Source organism: Ailuropoda melanoleuca, chromosome 4, assembly GCF_002007445.2.
Source record: "Ailuropoda melanoleuca isolate Jingjing chromosome 4, ASM200744v2, whole genome shotgun sequence".
Lineage (NCBI taxonomy): Eukaryota > Metazoa > Chordata > Mammalia > Carnivora > Ursidae > Ailuropoda > Ailuropoda melanoleuca.
In genome coordinates this window covers 60,339,510-60,357,614 of record NC_048221.1, presented here as the reverse complement: position 1 = coordinate 60,357,614, position 18,105 = coordinate 60,339,510, and the positions used below count along the sequence as shown (strand labels likewise).

Genomic DNA, 18,105 nt, shown 5'->3' with positions numbered 1-18,105 from the left:
AAAAATATCCTGGAATGGTATTTTTCCCCCTGTAAATTCCATCTGTTACTTTTCAAATACTCTAGAGGCTAAAATGTGATTTGAACCATTTCTCTCTCTCTTATTCTCTTTTTCTTTGAAGTTGACAAAGCCAGGCTGTTCTTGTGAGCTTACTGGCTAATCACATGTTTCTTTTGACTTGATTGCTTCCCAACCAAAAATCACAGAACTTTGTAATTTATGACAAAAAATTTACAAGAACAAAATTATGTTCAGGTCAAGCTACATAAGGAAGCTTAGTATCAGTAATAAAAGATAGCTTACCACCAAAGAAACAAAAGCAAAAACAAAGCCAAAAACAACCAACCAAACAAACAAAAAACCAAAAACCAAAAAACCCAGAAATAGTTCCCAAACTAGGATATAAATTCTAACTGAACTAAATCGACACCCAGCTTGGCCACCCATCCTTGGCAGGATGATGATATGTAGGACTACAGATATTCCTTACATCATCTAAATATCAGGAACAGTCCACCCATCCCCCCCGGACAGGTACAAATGTGGCACTGTCTTCAGTGACCTCTGACATAGGCAGTGACTCAGAGCAATGCAGACCAACAGGAAATGATGAGCCAGCCCCAGGGGTTCCTGGAGGATGGACATGGTCTTTGTTCTTTGGAGAGACTGATGACTCCAATTGTTATTCACAATGTGCTCATCACCCAGCAAATTTTCTTGGGACCCTCATTAGCCCACAGCCCCAAATTGTCAGAGTGCTAGTTAAACAGCAACTTGATAGACACGCCATCAACACTGTTCTAAAAAGAAACTTCTAGAAGCCATGCCCAGTCTTTGTACTGGGGGCAAGCCTTACAGCAGCCCAACGCCCATCATCCATGAGCCCTGGGTAAATGTAAAGGTTGTTGAAGACACAAATGTGTGTCTGCAGGGTTTCCTTCTGCACCCTTGGGCCAAGCATGCCAGAGAAGCTGGCTGTCATTGTGCTCCTTCGGCATAAATTTCTCAGAGGAAAGCTTCCTGTGAGGACGAGTGAGGACCACAACACATTAAAGTAGCCCCAGGAGCAAGCCAGGTGCTTCCATTGTCACTGGCCGAAATGTGCTAAATCTGCTAGGATTCTTCTTCCCTCATTCTCTCAAAGCCACGGAAACATTTCAGAATAGACACAAGAACTATACTTGCCAGCAATTCACTCAGATTTATTGAGGGGGGGAGGGAGGCAAGAACATCCAATTTTTAAAAGCTCTCAACCAACGAGGGACTGCAGCCACTGTGTTTCATACCTGCTGGCATTTTCAGTATAATCAGCAAGGAAACTGAAGGGAAGAGCGGTAGGTGTGAGGAAGCAAAGATGTTTCCAGGTCTGGAAAACTGTCTGCAGGGTTGTGTTGACTGTATTTCAGTCGGAGCAGTTCATTCAGTTTTTCTCCAAAAAAAGCAAAACATGTCAGCTGATCTTTCCACTGCAACAAGTCAGAAACAGACAATACATTTAATTCATCAATATTCAACATGTAATTGGCTAAAAGTGGCATCGGGCATCTTCCGTCTCCTTTCCTGGGGTTACCCAACAGCAAGTCGCCCAGCCAGGCCTGGGGAGCAAGGGCTGTGGATGGGGGAGTGGAGGCGTGCTCACGCAATCACACTGGCTGCTGGGGGTAGCTGTTGAGAGGGCAGAGTCTCACTCTCAGTGGCTGCAAAGGTGGTTTACCCGGCTGCTTCTCTTAACTCTCTGCATCTCCCCCCACTTCAGACTCCACTAACACCCACACCTCCCAGAACCACAGATGTACCTTGAGCACATGCCATGAAGTGGCACAATTCAGAGAACAAGAAACACATTGCTTCCTAAATCAATACTTTGTTGCAATAATCCACCTATCTGTCTGGTAAGACTCTATTTTTAGAAAGCACTCTGCAAACAAACCTGCACGCTTTTCAGAAACCAACACCAACCAACCAACCCAACAAACAAGCAAAAAAACCCAACGCTGGATCTTTTTTTTTTCTAAAAGAAAGGAATGAACAACAGCATTTTCTCTGGGGAATGAAGTCACTGCTGTGTTCATAAGGAAATTGTTTCTGTTTCTACTGGGATTTCATGAGCAGAGCTCTCTTTATTATGACCTCAGAGCTGACAGTCTAATGAGAAGCATTTTTAACTGGAATAGCATTTCAACCGGAAGAGCCATTTGGCCAAGAAGCTTAGGTTAGTAATGTCATGCACATACTGTTTATTTACAATAAAAAGAAATACATAGTAATATTTATCAATTAAGAAGGCCATGATTTAATAAACATATGTAAGCTCTTTGAAAATATGGTTAAATGGAGTACCCAGTTAAAAAAAAATTGTGAGAAATTAGATGGTGGCCATTTGACTAAAACATAATAAGAATTTAAAGTGCCTTTATAGATACATTGGCTGGAGACTGAAGTCTCAAGAAGCAATCGTGTCTGAGATTTGTTTCAAATGAAACAAGAGTATTAGAAAATGTCACAGCATCTTTTTATTTGACAGATATTCAGGGATTTTAACCATATTAAATCTACTAGAGAGATCCTTTATTTATTAAAAGATCCTTCATCTGACAGCCTTTAAAAAACCCAATAATAAATGTCATTGAAATGTTTAGCCTGTATCTAAAACAAATGTGTGACTGTTTGAGGCTATATATCTTCAACAGCTAACTAGTGTCCATAAGTGTCCATTATGGTCGCTGCTGACCACATAGGGCTGTCAGAAACTTGAAATGTACACGGTGAGTCTTTACTTTCATTTAAAGTTAATTAAACATAATTGAAATGTAAAACGCTTGTGGCTGCTGTATTCGCTCAGATCTAGGCTTTCTCTGGCCGAGCGGTTTCTCATGATGGCAGCCTATGAAAAATCTCTCTTTTTTTTTTATACCGTTTGGGATTGAGTATGATTGCAACAACAGAAAGTCCGGTTAGCAGTGACTGAACCCATCACCGGGTGTTCACGTCCTGCAAACCCGAGCACGGGGGTGTGTGGTCCAGGCCTGCGCGGCGGCTCGGTGATGATCTCAGACCCCAGGCTCTTGCTCTTTTTCTACTCTGCCATCCTCGCTGTGTTGCCTTTTTGCCACATGATCACAGCACAGCTGCCCCGCCTCCATACATCGTGCTCAAGTTACAGGTAAAAAGAGAGGGATGCAAGGGAAATGGGGACAAAAGTCTCTTTGTTTATTAGGAAAACAAAAAGCTTGCTCAGAAGACCCATCTGGCAAACTCCCACTTGTGTCTCATGGGCCAGATCCACATCACAAGGTCATGCCCAAGGACAAAGAGGACTGAAAGACTGTTGGGCCAGGCACATGGAACTTTCTGCACAAAATCAGTGTCTTGTTGACCTGAGTGTGTCCTCCCCATTTCCCAATAGCCGTCTGACGGTGTTCCAGCGGGCGCACATTCATGGGCCACGTCTCTGTGCGAATGCCAAGGCAGTGATTAAAGGGGAAAGTGTGAAAGTAGTTCGCACTGACTAGGACCGTGTACACCATATATCATCCCGATGGCTGTTCATGCCAAGCTGGCACCACATGGGGTACCTGCCATTATGCCTTCTTTTTTTTTTTTTTAAAGATTTTTATTTATTCGACAGAGATAGAGACAGCCAGGGAGAGAGGGAACACAAGCAGGGGGAGTGGGAGAGGAAGAAGCAGGCTCATAGAGGAAGAGCCTGATGTGGGGCTCGATCCTGTAACGCTGGGATCACGCCCTGAGCTGAAGGCAGACGCTTAACCGCTGTGCCACCCAGGCGCCCCTGCCATTATGCCTTCTTAACTGTCGAACCTCAAATACAAATCTGGCCCATTTCTAGACATAACATCGATCCCGGCCATAACATATGACACTTGGCTGATATTGCCAAGTCCAAATAGTTTATCAGACATTTGTAAGCAGGAAATGAAGTGTTTGTGGAGTATTAGCCCACCATTTCTCATGTCCTGTTTATGACAGAGGCAAGAAAATAGCAGTTCTGCTACCAATTCCATGAATATTGAAATTGGCAGCATGCTGCTACTCTCATTTACGGTAAATTGGGTATTGACTTTTCAGGACAAACCCATTGGGTTTATAATCAAAACAGGGTTAGCCTGCGTGGCTGTGAAAACAAGTTTTTTTTTTTTCCCTGTGACATGCCTCTAGGTGGTATGTCAAGTTAATAACCCAGAGAGGTGACATTTCCTCCCCGATCACAGCTACTGCCATGTCTCTCACAGCTACTTGCTTATTTTGAACATAAGTTTGCTTTCTATTTAATCATATATTGCAATGCAGAAAGGACAAAATCTTTCTACAGTGGTTGATGGAAAAGTAATTCAATGCACTATTTAGATTATGGGAGAATAAGCATTTCTCCACCGCTCCCCGCCGGGGGATCACACAGCAGCAGGGACCACACAGACAATCATAAGCACGTTTTATGGTGCAGCTGGGTCTCCCTCACTGAATGCATCTCTGGCTTGGTGTCGCTGATTCATGCACATCAAGTCATAGCACATGACACTAAATCTTGCATGTGGATACTTCAGGAGACAGATGTATAAATACATATTCCAGAAAGAATGCTTTGGGGGCTCTGTAGAGCCTTTCTATCTTAATACACGACTTAGCGCGGTGCCTGCCCACGTGTGTAAGTGCGCGGTAATGTTCGTGGAATTCAGTAACCAAGAGGCAAAGCTGGTCTAATCGACTTATACAACAAGCATAAAAGTAACTTGCCATGTACGCTATTTGTCCTGGACATCTCTTCAGGGGACAAAATGAAGAAGCCTAAAACAATTCGAGTTTTCAATTTACCATTTTTTATAAACTCTTCTCCTTCTTTGGGTTTGTTTAGGACTCCTCAGTCCTAATCGAAGTTTAGAGCAGGAAAGAACTCTGCAGTAGTGTGAACAGAGGTTGCTACAAATCTATATTACGCAGATATGTTTCTCCTTTTGAAGTTAGGTCCTAGTATAAAGAAGAGTGGAAATAAAGGCCTGGATCGAGTCTCTAAACCAGGGGTTGGCAAACTTTGACTATAAAGGGCCAGATGGTAAATATTTTAGGCTTTGCAGGACATATGGTCCCAACTACTCAACTCTGCTAGTGCACAAAAGCAGCCACAGACAATACATAAATGAATGAGCCTGGCTGTGTTCCAATAAAACTTTATTTGCAAAAACAGGCAGTGGGCCAGATTTGGCCCATAGCCATAGTTTGTCAACCCCTGCTCTAAAATATTATCGCCAGTGCAAAGCACTCACTGCCTAGTCTTTTTCTTGCTCTCAAACTCTTCTCATAAAACCAGTTACTGAAATCAAGCCGGTAGATTTTAAGTCAACTTCAAATCATTATTTTGGTAGGATTTAGACTTCTCTACTCCAGACTCTGTTCAAGACATAAAACGGCAGCCTCCAGTGAAAAAGTTAACCAAATGCCAAGGAGCCATGTTTGCTTTGGGGAAGGAAAAAATGTACTTCTTAGATATGATTGATTGTTAATCGTGTTCTTCTTAATTTAAAATATCACCTATAAATTGAAAATGAGAAGAAAATAGGGCCACACTAATAGATTTTTTTTTAAAAAATAAGGCATCAAAACATCTAATGAAAGAAGATTTTCATACAATTATTTGACTGGTTTGATATAGGATAACAAACATTGATATTTTTCCAGTTGGGTGTATGAATATAAAAACACGTGACCTCACAAAGCTCAGAGGTTGGCAAACTTTGGTTCATAGGCCAAATCTAGCCCTCACATGTTTTTGTAATAAAGTTTTACTGGAACCTGCCCACATCCATTTCAGTGTGACTTGTCTAGGGCTGCCTTCACAGTGCAGCAGAGCTGAGTAGGTACAAAAGAGACCGTATGGCCCGGAAAGCCTAAAATATTTACCACCTTGCCCTTTACTGGAAAAGTTTACCATCTCCCCAGTGTGGATGAAATCACAAAAGTTCATCTGGTTTACTTTTTGTTTAATATTTTTTTTTCATGGATAAGGGTATTATTTGCTTAACCTTCTAAACATACTTTCACGATAAATAGCGATAAGTCCCTACTGGCTGGCAGAAGTCACACTACCTTTTAACAATCACAGCAGCAACCAGCCAACCAAACGCTCGCTCTTTGGATTGGGGTCACCATCTCTGGGATAGTGGGCCTGACAGACCTGTGTAGAAAGGCCTGCTTTGACTGTACACATCTCCTCTGAAACATATCCCAGAGGTGCCTGCTTCTCCACTGATGAGCATTCTTGATCCCCACAGCTCCCAACCCTCCCACGATTACAGAAGAGTTCTGCACAGCTTCCTATGATACCATCACCGTCCACTGGACCTCTGATGATGAATTCAGTGTGGTTTCCTATGAGCTCCAGTACACCATATTCACCGGACAAGCCAACGTTGTTAGTGAGTATCGCACCCCCTGTCGATTTCTCTGTTTGGTGACTGTTTTCAGTTAGATCGCATTTCTAAATTGAAGTGTCAAGGGAAGATGAGGAAGGAAAGAATACACAGTATGTATTGGCTGCGTTTCCTAACCAAGAAGATGATAGCATTCACTCGTACTATACTAGCAAAAATAGCTGGCCAAAGAGTGATGAACATTAGCGATCTCTAGCAAACCACACGGATGAGTCTTACAAACATACGGCTAAGAGAAAGAAGCAGGAAACAAAAGAATACATGCAGTATGAATCTATTTATACATTCATAATTTAAAGATAAAGAAGAAAACTATGTTGTGGGGCGCCTGGGTGGCTCAGTCAGTTAGGTGTCTGACTCTTGATTTTGGCTCAGGTCATGGTCTCAGCGTCATGAGATCGAGCCCCACGATGAGCTCCACGCTCGGCGGAGAGCCTGCTTGAGATTCTTTCTCCTTCTGCCCCCCCCCTCGCACATGCACATGTGCAACTCTCTCTCTCTCTCTCAAATAAGTAAATCTTAAAAAAAAGAAACTATTTTGTTTAGAGATGCATACATAGGTATAAAAACTATAAATAAAAGCAAAGATGATTGTTACTTCTGGTATGGGAGGGGAGTGGCACCATTGGGAAGCAATATATGGGGGCTCGTGGGGTTAACTACTCTCCGGGTGGGAGTTACATGGTTTAGTCATTATATCATACATTTAGTGTTATGTACTTTTCTGAGTGTTATTTCAGAATGTAAAAAAAGAATTTAATAAAATGGGTAGCCAAGCAATGCCAAATACCACATCCCATTTGGAGGAGAGCAGGCGCATCATTTGAAATGTTAGTCATTGGCCCCCACCTGGGAAGAATTTCAGACCTGACTTGAAACACAGAGAGGCCCTTCTTTCACTGGGGCCCATGAGATATTCGGTATCAGAGACAATTTGATGATCTCAGATAGCCCTAGGTGCTGGCCACAGAGGTGATAACAAAGGACTCTCTCCTCCGTACCCCCACAGTTATTCAAATTGAGTTGAGTAAATGGGAAAGGGCCAGAAGAAGTGGCTTTTCAGGGAGCGAGTTTGAAACTTTGTTAGCAAATTGAAATAGAACATGTCAAAGTGGAACAGAATAGAGTAGAATAGCAGTCACTTTTCAACAAAGAATTGTTTTGAATAAATCCGTATCAACTCAATGTGCTTTTATTATATACACCTGTTCTCCCTTAACCACACCGTTCTTTCCTAGCACAAGTAATTCTGAGGCATGTGATGCTTAAAAAAGAAATTAGATTTAGGATTAATTGAAAGAGTGATGTGTGAAGACCCCCACCTCCGAGTAAATGAAGTATGTCTGGCTCATACCAACAAAGGGACCCTCAGCTGCCTTAGTCCTCATTTCCCAGGCTTCCCTCCTCGACCCTCGGACCTTCCACTCCTTAATTGGCCTGCTTTGGAAGCCTTTATTAAAATCTCACCATTTTCCAAGAATGTGTAAGGGGGGAAAAGTCACGAAATGTTGCGAACCCCTGTGGCCGGCTGCCTGAGTAAGAGGGCAGAAGTGGGGGGGTGTAACAAAAACGTCTCAGGGGAGGTGATGGTTTAACTAAGTTTTGAAAGAGAGTGGGTACATATCAGTGAGTTAAGGGGATGCCAGGTAGCCACATCATCGGGGGCCAACCTGTGGAGACAAAGTGGCCAGGCATTTTCTGAGACATCCCCTACTAAAGCCTGGCTAGAGAATTGAGTGGGGAAGGGGAGATGGTGGGAAATGAAGACAGAAATAGAACCAGGACTCAAACCCATATAGGTCTGGTTCCAGAAAGCGCATGTTCTTAATCATCAGTCTCTTAACCCTAACCCACAGTAAAGACCTAGACCACAGAGGGCCACTTGGGCCACACAGTGTAGGACTTTTCCCTATGGGCTTGGGTGGCCCACAGAGCAGCAGTGTGATCAGATATATGGTTAGAAGCCCCCTCAGGCAGTGTTAGGGAGGATGGAGCGGAACAGGGCAAAACTAGAAGCAGAGACATGAACTTGGAGGTTCGTAGTAATTCGAGGAGGCAGAGATGTCCGGGACCTGCCAATGGTACTAGCACCAAAGAAGGCAAGGAGAAGATAGTTCCAGAAAGACTGCTCCACCTCTGACCCATATCCCCGGGAAACACCATTACTATCTTCAGCTATTTGAAGTGCTTTTAGGGGCAGGTCTAAGGGGCACTGGTATTTCAAGGGTTTGGCATCAGTTTGCTCTCCTTTCGGGATTTTGGATTCTTCTGGTTTTGCTCTTCATCCCTAGTTCTACATGCCCCGCTACAAACCATGAAGAAATAGTAATTTCCCTAGTATCTTTCTTTTTAGTAATAATGCATAACACTACGTAATAATATATAAAATGTCTACAGTGACAATTGGATGTTTTCCAATATGGCAGCCACCCTGGTTCCAAAGTCACCCACTGCAGCAGCTCCATCTCACACACATCTTTCCTGTGGTAGTCTGTTAATACACAAAGATGGACATACACTCACACACACCCAGAAATACATTTTTTAGGTTCACAAAAGGTAGCATGCCAAATATAGTTCTTTACCTTGCTTTTTCCAGCCAGAATAATCTTTCTTTCGATTAACTCAGAAACAACCGATCAGGGACCTTAAGTACATTTGCAAACTCCTTTCACCTTTGCCATATGATGTACCACCAAGGAGGGAGAACGATGACAGGACTTTTGTCCTTTGCCATATTCTGTTGGTTAGAAGCAGGTCACAGGTCTTGCCTACCCTCAAGGAGGACATATTACACAAAGTCATGAACAGTATGGAGTGGAAATCATGGGGGCTACTCAAGGGCGTGTCCGCCATAGATGGTTATGTATTTCCTGAAGTGTCTTGAATCGAATTTTTATGGGCATTTGGACAGTGCGTAGAGCCTTGGCCTGGACTGGCAGGCCCTTGTATCAGTTGGCTTTGGCTGAACAGCCAACAACCACAGAACCTAAGTAGCCTATAACAATAAGCATGTATTGCCTGTGTGTCTGCAATCAGGTGGGGGTCTGCTGGTCCCGCTGACCTTGGTGAGGCTCCGTCACGGTCAGGCTGTGGACTTGNATCATGGTCAGGCTGTGGACTGGAGCTGCTGGCTGCTGCACGGCTCCCTCCTGAAGTCCTGTGCGGGCACGTTCTCCTGGTGAGCTCAGCGCACGACTGTTAAGGACAGGCCCACTTGCACACGGGCTTTGCAAGCCCCTTTGTCCTGTTAGCTGATATGCCAGAGGCCAAAGCAAGTCCCACAGGCGAGCCCAGAGTTAGAATACGAGGGCCTGCGAGGCTCCAGGGCTAAGAGTATAGGTAGGCGAGGAGCGAGGACGTGGAGCTGGAAGGCGATCTGCTCTAGAACCCTGACCCATTCCTGTTTTTCCTTCCATCCCCCAAAAGAAGAGAAGAGATCTAGTGACTGAAACTTAGGGTTTCTCAGGTAGCTAAGCTGGGACTGACTTGGCTTCCGTGCTGTTGGCATGAAAAATAATACCAAAACAAGACAAATGAATAGATGAGAAAAGGCCATACCTACAGAAGTCCACTGGCAGTGACACTCCTGAATTCAGAGCTCTATGCTCGGTGATTCCAGAGATGGTGTTTTGTTCCCCAGAAGCAGTTGCCACAANAGAGGCCAAAGCAAGTCACACAGGTGAGCCCAGAGTCAGAATACGAGGGCCTGCGAGGCTCCAGGGCTAAGAGTATAGGTAGGTGAGGAGCGAGGACGTGGAGCTGGAAGGCGATCTGCTCTAGAACCCTGACCCATTCCTGTTTTTCCTTCCATCCCCCAAAAGAAGAGAAGAGATCTAGTGACTGAAACTTAGGGTTTCTCAGGTAGCTAAGCTGGGACTGACTTGGCTTCCGTGCTGTTGGCATGAAAAATAATACCAAAACAAGACAAATGAATAGACAAGAAAAGGCCATGCCTACAGAAGTCCACTGGCAGTGACACTCCTGAATTCAGAGCTCTATGCTCGGTGATTCCAGAGATGGTGTTTTGTTCCCCAGAAGCAGTTGCCACAAGAAAATAAAGGGGAATGACTTCACGAAGATGACAGGCCTTACTTATTCAATGCATGTCAAAAAGGCCATTGCTCCCAGGACAGATGGAGATCAGGGAAACTGCAGGTGCCCATCCGACTGGGGTACTCTCATCAGCTTGTTAGTACCGAGAGCTGTTTGTCTCTTTAACTCCAATTAAACCAGTATCGTAAAGTCCTGAGGCCTACAGGATCAAGTCCTAAGGGTGAAAGAATAAATGTAGATAAAAGGGCAGTTGAGATGCAAAGATCTTCTAATTATTTTCTTCTTAACTATTTCACATATTTCTAGTGGCCGAGAGAGACCTGGATTTGAATCCCAGCTGTGGAGCTCACTAGCTCCATAATTTGGGACAAATTATTTAACATCCTCTAAATCTGTTTCCTCGTCTGTAAGAAGAGGTAATGTTTTAACTTCACATGGTTGAGGTAATGAAAGTATAGGTCTGAGCCCTGTGCTTGCCACAGTGCTAGCATAGAGGTACTCAAGGTTATGATTCCTACAAAAATAGGACTACACTCGCCCGTCATTGCATTTTTTTTAAAAAGCTGTTGTTTNACCCATCATTGCATTTTTTTAAAAAGCTGTTGTTTTGGGTCCTAGGATAAAGGTCAGTCGTGAAATTAGCCAAGATTATCTACACGATGGCATTTTACACAATCTTCATGTGCAAGGCCATCCCTGAATGTTGTGTGTTCATCTGTCTTACCATTTGGAGGAATATCCTTTACGGATGTTGTTACATTGCATGACAAGAGCTAATAGTAAAACTGTACCAAAAATTAGAAGACAAAATGCCCCAAAACTGGCCATAGCTCCTCGTGCCACTAGGAATCTTCAACTGCCTGTAGGTCACGGTTCCTACACTTGTCATAATAAATTCTAGTTAATTGCCCACAACTGACTTCAGTGAAGGAGAATTAGATAATATCTGCGAAGCTTTTAATCTTATAAAAAGGCTCTCCCTAATCAAATTCATATATTCAAAAATGCAAAATTAATGACACTATCAGTTTTTATTATGCATTTTTATTAACGGAATTATGCCTACCAATGTTTATGAATTGCTTATTAATAAGTAGATATGTATTTAATTTTACAACGTTTTTCATGTTTTTTCTGAAACTACTTTCAGTGCACCATTTAAAATCCTAAATGGGGCCTTTTCCTAGCAGCCTATTTTTATCATTAGCAAAAGTCCAAAGATGTGTTTCGCCAGGTCTCCATGGCGAGGTAGTTATCTGTATTTAATTAATTTTAGTCATTTTGAAAACATTCACGAGCGTTATTAAACAGATACTGTTTTTACAGAGAAGAAGGGAAAGAATGTTCACTTCTGTCCGATCTGGTAGAAGAAACAAAGGACGTTTGAAGCCGCATGTCGCCTCTCTGAAGGGTGTCCGTGTTGCGTAATGTTTTATACATAATGTTTTACTGCGAGATGACAGTTGCTCTGAAATCCCCAATGTAATTAGGATCTTGTAATGAGCGGCATTATGTAGGGAGATGCTTCTGACCCATTGTGAATGAGAACAAAATGTATAAAATTGAAAAACTCAATTAAGTTCCATTATGAACTAATTATCTCCCAAGTTCCATTGTTGTTTTAATACTCGAAGCTGAATTAGAGAAGGTGGGTGTCGGCATACCCTCTAAGATGACTGAAAACGAATTTGGAGAAAAGTGAAGTTCCAGTCCAGGAGGGTTACATGGGTGTTTAATAAAGAGATGCATAAAACCTGGTCAACGGCCCCAACACAGTAGGGTATCAAGGCAGGAAGGCCTGCCACTTGGCACCGTATGCGAGACGTTATGAGGTGCTGGCCCAGGACCAACACTAGCAATGCAGTAACGGTGTGTTCGGAGACGCTTACTCCAGCCCCCAGAAGAAAATGGTCAATGTTGCTTTCTTGGCATTTTTAATCAACTTCTCAATTATTATCCTGGCAATAATAATAACAGAAAGGTAAGCTGCCACAGAAATAGCGTTCGTGAGAGCAGATTGGCCCAGTGTAAAGCTATCCAATCAAATTTTACTAGATAAACATTTTTGTTCTTTAATGTTTGAGGGGAAAAAAATAGCGACCTCTTCAAAATAATCAGGATGGTCAGGGTCCCTTTTCTGTTTGGAAAAGTGTTCTGAAACCTTAAATCTTTTTTGTTGGGTTAAGGCTTTGGATTATAGGCCAAGTTGCTGTTTGTAGCAATTTTGGACATCTGCTTTATGATGTCGCCGAAAGCATTCCCCCACCACATTAAGCCCAGCTTTGCGGTTGTTCAGTGATGTAAAGTTTTATTGAAACATTTTACATTTGCTTTCTTTGACCACAATAGTCATTTTACTGCAACATATGCAATTAAATGGGAACAGTGTAAATGCAGTGACATTGATAGGATTCTCATTTGATTCTACTGAATGCCGTTCCTGTTTTCATTCGTGCTTGACTGCTGTTGACAAAGGTCTAGGAATACGAGTGGATTACCCTAGGCCATTGAAAACCTCATTGTTTTTGTTTTATTGCTGTTGCAAGATCACGATTAAATATCTAAAGTGAGTCGCAGCCTTCTTGGGGCCCAGAGCTCCGAGTTCAAAATGACCCTTCTTTGGTTGGATCCAAATCTATGATTTGGCCGTGGCACTATCCAGAAGCATTGAGCTTATTACAGCTACAGTCAAGGAAAAGGTAAGGTGAAAAAGTAGCAAAAGGGAAATGTAATGAGGAGAGTCCCATGTTACTGTACCACTGGTGGATGTTTTCCTGGGTCTTAGACGAGTGAGAATGGGTAGGAGAACAGAGGGCTAAGAGTTGGGGGAAAACTGGGGGTGGGGGGGTGGGGGTGGATGGTGCTTCAGTCCTTCTGCTCCGTCTCCAACATGAGCGCGCACACATTCAACCCCTTCCGTGAGTCTGCCACTGTTCCCTTGCTTTATGCTGGCTTTATCACTTCTGGCGGCGCTGCTGGTTGGAATGTTCGCAGGTGGAGATGAAAAGAGGTGCTAGAAAACTCACAGGGTCAGACCTGACCCTGTGAGTTTATATACGTGTGTGAGTTTATACATATATGACTCACTGGAGAGTGTCTAAAAAGACTGTGCACCCAAGGTACAAATCATATGAGGTGAAGTTTCACACTTGACAAAATGCTTCTAAGGTTCTTCTCAACTGTGAGACTAGCATGAACGACGTTTCACTCAGAAGTTGGAGAAAGTATTTAGTAGGATTCAAAGACAGATGTCATGGGGCTGTGAATATCTTGGAATGCCATGCAAATATTTGTGGCTTGGTATGGATCTGTGCATGTGACTTTCCTTGTATAGAAACGTTTTATTAGATTCTCAAAGAGGTGAGACCAAAGAGAGATTAAGGGACTGCTTCTTGGGATTACGGTAAGGTATAAGTTGCCTCAAGATCAGAAGAACTAACCCTTTGACTTGCAAATCCACTGAAAGGGAAAGAGTGGGGGGAGTTTGGAGCCCCTCAGGAAGTGGAGGGGCTCAGCCCTCTACCAAGAACTGGTGAAGGAAATTCACCAGAGTCAGGAAACTTCATGACAGCCAGTCACCAGGGGGCTGGGAAAAGGTTCTCTTAGAGTGGAGATTGATGGGTGGAGAGAGGAGAGCTGGGCCCAATACCAAAGAGATGTTTTCAGCATCAGCCAGCTGCAGAACAAAATGGGCTTCCTTTTCCCTGCATGTTCTTCCAAGCCTCGTAAATCCTCAGCCTGCCCCCCAGCCCACATCCTGCAGCAGCGGCCCTGCCGTACTCTGAAACCAGCCATGCTAGGGAACACAGCTGGTCCCCGAATCCCTGTTCATGCTTTTCTAAGAGCTACCCTGGGCCCTGGGCTGCCCGTGGGTGCCACTGCTCCAGGCTTCTCCTGGGGACACACCTCCTAAGTTGGTTAACTGCAGCCACGCTAATGCTGTGACACCAACAGCCCCGATGATCCCTTTCTTAGCTCCCCTGTCAGAATTGGGCCAGTCTCTGCTGGCCTCACTCCTGCGGGGGCGGGCAGTAGAGCTGTTCCCTGTCTCTCTCATCCTGCTGAGACGAGAAGACTCTCCGGGGAATGTTCTCCCCTTGGCAATGGCAGAGGCCCAAGGCGTCAACAGAAATTCTCGAGGCCTCGGAATGCCTACGCTTGCAGCTGGCGTCCCGCCACTTCAGCCTCAGCCCATCGCCCGAGCAAATCACATGGCCAGATCCAAAGCCATGTCACGAGGGAATACATGCCAGCCGCCTCTGCAAAGCCACTCAGGCCTGGGTCTGGGGCAGGGTGAAAAATAAGAGGCACAAAAGCAATCTGCTGCATTTACGTGAGTGCAGCCAACTTCTCCTACGCGTTCAGGTCTCTTCGCACCTGCTGTGAGGCTCGGAACTCAGCTGACTCCAGTTTAACCATCACCGTCCTGAGCGTGGGGCGAGGGGGCCGAGAGCGGAACCAGTGGTAACTGGCCGCTTCCGTCTCACCACGGTGCCTCACGGCGCCTCGCGCACGCACCGCACGCACCGCACGCACGTGCCAGCCAGGACCGCCTTGGCTGCCGCCATGTTTACGGACCAGAAGCTGCTGTGTAGTATCTTCACGGGCTTTTCCGTTTGGAGCACACTAGCTAGGAACGCATGACGGTAAACACGGGTCGCTCGCGCCAGGGTATTAGTGCGCTCCCTGAGAAACAGTGTCTGCTTGGCTTCGCAGGTCTGTGTCACTCTGCCGCTAGCTGGACGGTCGTGCCGACATCCAGCAGAACCGTTACACGGCCCACGGTCTGCAGAGCGGCCCCAAGTACGTCTGCATCGTCAAGGCCATCAACCAGGCGGGCAGCCGCAGCAGCGAGCCTGGGAAGTTGAAGACGAACGGTAAGTGCCGGGGGCTCAGCAGCACCTCTGTCCCCCTTTCTTTTCCTTCTCTCTGCCTCAGGCACCGCCGACAGCCCCGAGAAGCAAGTAAGGAGCCGGGGCGGGGCGATGGGGTTGGCTGTGAGTCTATTGACTTCCCTGCATCGACTTCAGACCACTCACTTTTAAAATAGATAATCCTGGAGGGGTTCTTGTGAGAATTAGAACACGTACATATGTATGAAGCCTGACGTGTCATTGGGGCTCTGCACGTGCAAATTGTTCTCCTTAGCAGAAGAGCAAATGAGGAACTCTTTCTTCAGGAATTCTTTAGTTTACTCCAGATATCTGTCTGGGTCTGTGGTTCTCAGTCAGAAGCAATTCTGCCCTCCCCCCTTACCCCCCCAGGGACACTGAGCAATGTCTGGAGACATTTTTGGTGGTTATAACTGGGGTGGATGCTACTGGTATTTAATGGTTAGAGGCCAGGGATGATGGGAAACATCCCACACTACTCAGGACACGACAAAGGAAGACCTGGCCCATACATGTGTCTTGTAACACTGTCATCTCCCTCGCTGTCTCTGCCCACATGTGTTTTCTTTTATCCTCTCTTTTTTCTTTACTATTTTTGATCTAGAAATGTCTTCTATAACATGGAATCTCTTTGCATAGGACCTCCCAAGAGGAAGCAAATTGGAGTGTGTCGATATGGCGCCATGTTAGACAGTTGCCCCGAGTCAGTGGGAACGGTTAGCTGCTTTTCCAGAAGCACCCTCACTTAAACCAAAGCCTCCATTTCAGTGCTCAAAAAACTTTATTTTACTCCAGACGTACGTGTTTAAGACACATACGCTTAGACATTAAGCTAATTTCTCCTCTCAATGTTTCTGCTGGTAAAAGAAGGAAATGTTTTTTATAGATTAAGTAGGAAAAAAGTAAGTAAATACGTACACCGAGGTTCATTCTGTAGAATATATCTTTGAGACATCCAATTTGTGCTTTATCAGTTTTACTGAAGATGACACCTTCATTTCATGTAGACAGAAATGTCATCCTCTATTTCTAGACATGCAATTATTGAATAGATGTTATCAAGTTTTACACGAGGAGTTGGCAGACTTTTTCTGCAGTGTGCCAAAGAGTAAATATTTGAGGCTCTGCATGTCAGATGGTCTTGGTCGCCATCCGCTCTTATTCACCTCTGCCCTTGCAGTGCAAAAGCAGCCATAGATTACACGGAAGTGAATGGGTGTTCCCGTGTTTCAATAAAACTTTATTGACAAACACAGGCAGTATGCTGGATTTGGCCTGCAGGCTGCAGTTTGCCAAACTCCTATGTGCACCATATTACAGTGAATTGAATTCTTTAGTAAATGATTAATTTGGTCCTTGAACTAATTTGTCATCATTGAAGCAAAAGCCTTGAACTTGGACAGAGTAGGTGATGGTGCATTTGAGAAACACATCTGAGGCTCAGGTGGAATTTGCTTGCTGAGGATGCAGGGGTTGGGGCTGGGCCTGACCTAAGCTGACGTGACCCTACTCCACGCGTGTGTAGGTGAGGGTGTGAGTTGAGGCGAGAAGGGGTACATCTCACCTCATTATGAGGCCAGTCTTCCTGACGGCTACACCATTCTGATATTCCTCACTGGAAGAAGGGCAAGCAGCACACGGCCCTGCTCTTCAGTGATGGCTGCCTCTATGAAACTCCTCCCTGGTCTGCCTGTTAAGGTCCACTTGGTTTTACATGCGTTCTCTCTTCCACCTTTAAAAACTGAAATATTTTAAGCAAAACTGTCTTCATACTCTTCTTGCCTTAGTTCATACTCTATCCCTAATAGTTGCTGGTGTGATCATTCCTGAGGACATTTGTGTTTCACAAGACAAGCTGAAATTTAAAGTCTGCATGTAATCCAGTAGCTCTTAGAGCCTCGGAGAATGTCCGTACCCTCATCCACACTTGAAGCTTTTTCTCAGCTCCCCCTTTAAGCTTCCCTGTGATGTGGACAGAAATCTAAAATGGGTCAGCAGATGATCCAGCCCAGTAGCCAAATCTGGCTGCCTGTTTTTATAAATAAAGCTTTGTTGGCACACAGCCACACCCATCTGTTTCCCTCCCGTCTCTGGCCCCTTCTGGGCTGCAGCAGCAGAGTTAAACGGCCACAGAAAAGACCACACGGCCAGCAGAGCTGAAAATATCTATCTGGCCTCTTACGAGAAAGTTATGCTGGCCCCTGTTCTAACAGAAAGAATTTGAGAGGTGCCAGTGTCATGTTTGTACCCAGGTGGCAGCTGTAAATCCTCTGGCCTCCCCGGACATGATGTAACACTCATTGCCCCGTGCTCTCCGTGCCACTGTCACAGCCAGCGTCGTGGATTGCCCCAGCCAATGTACTAGACTCTTTCCACCGGCTGCCTGAGGGTGGGCCTACCAACTGCACCCATGGCTGTGGCCAGGGGGCTTTGGGATATCGTATTTGCAGCCTCTCTAACTCATTTCCTGCCTTTTAATACTGATGTGGTGTCGAATGGCAGGCAGTCCTCCAGACCAGCGTTCCATTCTCAAAGAAGTAACAGCTATGACAAGATGTTCAGGGGTGACTCTGCCAAGATTTTCTAATGGTTCGATCTTCAAAGCACAAATATATATTATATATATAAATCTTCAAAATTGTATCTAGAGAGATCTTCAAAACACAAATGCGAATAATGAAATAGGGATATATATATATATATATATATATATA

The 18,105-nt window shown here is 44.6% G+C and overlaps 1 long non-coding RNA gene across 1 annotated transcript in view; it reads left to right on the top strand.

Moving 5' to 3' along the window:
• The window catches only part of LOC117801943, a 63,102-nt gene that overhangs the window by 42,571 nt on the left and 2,426 nt on the right, over window positions 1-18,105 (top strand). The window contains exons 4-5 of the long non-coding RNA XR_004624814.1: window positions 6,285-6,428; window positions 15,216-15,376. This is a non-coding gene — a long non-coding RNA (uncharacterized LOC117801943). The remainder of the gene's footprint in view (window positions 1-6,284; window positions 6,429-15,215; window positions 15,377-18,105) is intronic.